Source organism: Grammomys surdaster, unplaced genomic scaffold (assembly GCF_004785775.1).
Source record: "Grammomys surdaster isolate TR1022 unplaced genomic scaffold, NIH_TR_1.0 125947, whole genome shotgun sequence".
NCBI lineage: Eukaryota > Metazoa > Chordata > Mammalia > Rodentia > Muridae > Grammomys > Grammomys surdaster.
In genome coordinates, this window is record NW_021620769.1 from 1882629 (window position 1) to 1887910 (window position 5282).

The following is a 5282-nucleotide window of genomic DNA, read 5'->3' on the forward strand; positions in this document are numbered from 1 at the left end:
GATATGTATGGATATGATGTGTGATATGTATAGATAATGTATGCAAATGATGTGTGTGCATGTGTGGTATCTACAGATAATGTATGTATAGGATGTGTGTGTGTGATCATGTTTGTGAGCACAGTCCCATGTGCCATGGTATGCATGTGGAGGTCAGAGGGCACCTTGCCAGTCTGTCCCTTCCAGCTAGTGCCTGCAGTGTAAGCCAGACTAGCTGGCCAGAGATCCTCCTGTCTCAGCCTCCCTGTCACATAAACACACTGTGAGCACATATATGTCAACCATATCCAGCTTTACATGGGTTCTGCATGCTTTACAGAGTTCTTTTAAGACATCACAATTTAGCTAGACAAAACTGCCGGTGACCTTCTGAACTGCTCGGTAACAGCTAATGTTTATGCCTCTGCACTTATACCAGAGAAAACAAAGCCCCAGGTTTTTTTAAGTCTGTTCATTCAGTGTGGAATTCATTTCTTCACTGAAGTTGTTACTTCTATAAGCAGGCTCTGAGAATTTGAAGGCCGTCAGCCATTGGGACTATCTGTTTAGAAGACAGTCTGTAACTCTTAAGGGCTGACACATTATTCTCCTGTTTGGAAGTGGTGGAGATGGGTGAGGCCTTGTGCTCAGCTGAGAGTTTTCTAGTTGTAATTTAAAGATCAAAACTGTTTTCAGATGAAAGCTTGCCAGAATCTGAAAAGGTCAGTGGCCATGTACTCAGCAGCCAAATGGAGATCCTCCTCCTTCCGTGGACTCACAGACGGCTCTGTATATCTTCATTAGTCACTGGGCTTACCTCGGCGAGTGAGACTACAAATGCAGCCATTGTGCTCCTATTACCAGAAGTGCAGGGTGCTTGTCCAACACAATCATGTTCAGTTTTATGGCGCTATCTCTCTGCCAGGTGTGGAGCTCAGACATGCTGCCAGCAGCCAGTGCTGAACTCTGTCTGAAGTTTGAGGGAGTTGTTCGGAGGTCACAGAGTGTGTTTGTGGGACTCGGAAACTAGCTATGATTCATCCAGCTGATGTATGGGCCCCAGCAGCAAGGACTCAACACTGCTCCTTCACCCCGCTGGTCCCAGAGCGTTGGAAGTGCACTTCACTTGTGGTGAACTTCATAAAGGTTGGCATTGGACTAAGGTGGTGTCCTCTCATTTGCTTTTAAAACACAAGGGGGCTGAAAGTTAAGTTCACAGTATTCGTCTTTCCTTTTCTTCCCCAAAATATTTATTCAGTGCCAGTCTTGTACCTGGTTAAATGAAGGCACTGGAAACCAAACAAATGTCCCTACCTCTGATTTAGTTACAAAGAGAGAAAATGGAATATTTAATGGTGGAAACTGCTGAGATTCACTTAAGGATGGCGCATCAACGTGAAATCATATATGTACTAACAACATAAAGGTGAAGTGAGGGCCAAAGAGATGGCTAAGTGGACAAAGGCACTTGCAATGTAGGCCTGGCCACCTTCGTCTGGTCCTTAGAACCAACATGGTAGAATGGGAAAACCAATATCTGCTAGAAATTCTCTGCGGTCCACACACACACGCACACACACACACACACACACAGGTCAGATGTGTTTAGAAAACTATCTCAGCAGACACACACATAGAAGATGATAGCAGAACATGGGGGGGCTGACAAGGTGGCTCAGAGGATGAAGGGGCTGGCCACCCCACCAGATGCCTTGAGTTTGATCCCCAGAACCAACGTAGTGAAATGAGAGCTCTGACATCTGCAAGATGTTCTCTGCTCTCCACATATGCTGCATGGATGTGTATGTGTCTGTGAGTGCGTGTACACACACACACATGAAGGGACAAAGGAGACACATTGAGGAACAAACATAATAAGAATGTGGTACATTAGGAAAGCAGATTTCCAATGATAATACTAAAACTTATGGATTAGTTAACTGATGAATGGGGGCATGATGTGTGACACATGGTAAAGATAGTTGATTCTGCAATATGGGTGTTATTAGTAAAATCCAAATCCATACATTTGACAAAGTAACTGAACTGTGATCACAATCAAATTTCTATAGCATTAAAATTTTGGGGGGCGAGGTGCAGTGAAGTTCATTGGTAGTACTCAAGAGAATAGTACTCCTTAAGACTCTCCCCTCCCTCTGGGGGTCTGGGATGGAAACTTTGAAGGAGATGTCCAGTGTCAGGGGCTGAGTTGGGACAGGGACTCCTCAGCAGCCCATGGCTCTCTCACTCTCATGTTTTTGCTGGGATAGGTGGTCCAGGGATTCTTACTCCTCGGAGGCCATGTAGGCCGTGTGATCCACCACCCTGTTGCTGTAACTGTATTCATTGCCGTACCAGAAAATTATCTTCACAAAGTTGTTCTTGAGAGCAATGCCAGTCTCAGCATCAAAGGTGGAAGAATGGTCATCTCTGTTAAAGTTGTAGGAGACAACCTGGTCCTTAGTGTAGCTCAGGATATGCTTTAGTGGGCCTTCGGATGTTGCTTCACCACCTTCTTGATGTCACCCTACTTAGCAGCTTTCTCTAGGAGGCATGTCAAATCCTCAATACATACATTGGGGATAGGAATGTGGAAGGCTGTGTCAGTGAGCTTCCTGTTGAGCTCTGGGATGATTTTGCCCACAGTCTTGGCAGCACCAGTGCATGCAGGAATGATGTTCTGGGCAACCCCACAGCCATCATGCCACTTTCCAGAGGGGCCATCCACAGTCTTCTGGGTAGCAGTGACTGCATACACTGTATTCATGAGTCCTTCCACAATGCCAAAGTTGTTGTGGATGACCTTGGCTGGGGGCTAAGCAGTTGGTGGTGCAGGAAGCATTGCTGACAGTCTAGAGTGAGTCATATGTCTCATGATTCACACCCATCACAAACATGGGGGCATCGGCAGAAGAGGTGGAGATGATAACCCTTTTGGCTTCACCCATCCATTGGGCCCCAGCCTTTGCTGAAGAGCCCAGAAGACCCCACAGCATACTCAGCACCAGCATCACCCCGTTTGACGTTAGCGGGATCTTGTTCTTGGAAAATGGTGATGGCAGTCCCACTGATGACAAGTTTCCTGTTCTCAGCCTTGACTGTGCCATTGAACCTGCCATGGCTGCAGTCATACTGGAACATGTAGATCATGTAGCTGAGGTCAGTGAAGAGGTCTCTGATAGCAACAATATCTGCTTTGCCAGAGTTGAAGGAAGCTCTGGTAGCCAGGTTCTTAATACAGCCAAATTTGCTCACCTTGACCTTGGCCATCATGTCTTGGGGACGAAGCTGGCACAAGAAGATGTGGCTGTCTCTGGAATGGGGAGGAGCAGAGAGTCAAATTAAAATGTTTTAATGTGAAATCAGATTTACTTTAGGAACTGGCTATTAATGGAAATGAGTCATAAAAAAATGTATGGAATGTAGTATTATATGTGAACCAATATTTCTCAACTATTTTTTTCTTGAGTACTTTGAGACTCTCACCCCCTCTTGTGCATCAATTTCAGGCACAAGTCTATGTAAGTCTATATAACCCTCCTTTTGTTTGTAGAAAATGGGGGTGGGGAGCCCAAAGGAATGTCGGGGTAGGGAAACCTATGTAGAGTCAACAAGTTGAATCTGCTGTACATCATTTAAAAATTTTAAGATAAGCAATGCCATTATGCTAAATGGCAGTGAATTCGATGGGAACCAACTATGTCTACACAAGAGGGCTACGCTCTGGAGCCATATGGAATCAATGAGACAGCACTTAGGTATTACCAAGTACAGCTCTCAGTGACTGACAGATAGAGCATTAGAGACTGCCAGCCAAATCCACTCCCTACTTTGTTTATATATGAAGCACCCAACTAAACTGCATTTCCTAGCGTTCTTTGCAGTCAGATAAAATGTCATGACAACAGACATCAAAATAAATGACACTTAAAGTACTGGGTCACTTCTTCTCCACTCCCCCCTCCCTTCATCTAAGCTGAAAACATGGCTGTGGTTGCAAGCCAGCAGCTAAAGACACTACTTTTGAATGTCTTGTGGATACAAACCCTGGGGCCCTTTGTGACCACATGGAAGAGTTGCTGATCCATCTGCCTGGACGAATGTGCAAGTTTCTACTGCTTCTGTTACAGCAGGCCCACCTTTGCCCAAAGGAATGCCGTCTCGTTTTCCATATCTACTTCCTTTTTGCAGTGTTCCACGTGTTTAAGCATTTAAAACATCTGCAGTCGTCATACATGTTACTTGCTCTGCTGGCTAGTTTTATGTCAACTTGACACAAGCTAAAGTCATCTGAGGAGAAAAACCTCAACTAAGAAAATGCAAAATATGTAAATAAATATGTAAATAAAAATAATGTTTAAAAGAAAGAAAAAGTTTCCATAAGATGGGGTGTAGACAGTCTGTAGGGTATTTTTTTAAGCGACTGATGGGTGAGAGCCCAGCCCATTGTGGGTGGTGCCATCCCTGAACTGGGGGTCCTGGGTTCTATAAGACAGCAGGCTGAGCAAGCCATGGGGAGCAAGCCAGTGACCAGCACTCTTCCACGGGCTCTGCATCAGCTCCTGCCTCCAGGCTCCTGGCCTGACTTCCTTTGGTGATGAACAGCAACACGGAAGTTAAGCTGAACAAACCCTTTCCTCCCCAGCTTGCTGTAGTCATTGTAGCAACAGAAGCCCTCACTCAGACATTTGCAATATGTTAACTTCACTTCTCATATTACAAATGCCTTTCAGCATTCAAAACTCATCCTCGGGGTCTTAGGAGATGACTCAGCAGTACTTGTCATGTAAGAATGAAGACAAGAGCTCACATCCCCACCCCCGTAGCCCAGTGCTGTGAGGACATGATAGCCACCTTCTGAAGGCAGGAGAAGGTGGCTCATGTACGTGTCCTCTAAACAATCTGGCTAGCTAGACTAGCCATGTGTGTGAGTTCTGGGTTCAATTGAGAGACTCTTCCTCAATAAGGTGGAAAAGGATATCACTATCAAGCCTCTGTAAGCATGCACATGCATCCATCCCTAGCCACACATACATACGTTGTACATACATATATCACATGCATATACATGCAATAAATAAATATATTTTAATTTAAAAATTGTCTTAACTATATGCTTAAAACTGAAAGTTACCCATGGAAATTAATACAATGAAAGAACTCTTGAGTCTCTTTCTGACTAATGGCTGTGGTATCCTATCTAGTCACAGCTAGTGATTAGAGAAGGTTGGAGTTTAAGATTGACCAGCAGGAAAAACAATGTAAGCGTCTGTTTCTCAGTAGTGATTCTTTCTGTAGAGACA

General features: G+C 44.7%; 1 pseudogene; it reads right to left on the reverse strand.

Annotated features, from left to right (window-relative positions):
* Positions 1 to 2264: 2264 nt before the first annotated feature.
* Positions 2265 to 3249, reverse strand: LOC114609158 (annotated as a pseudogene).
* Between the last annotated feature and the right edge of the window lie 2033 nt (positions 3250 to 5282).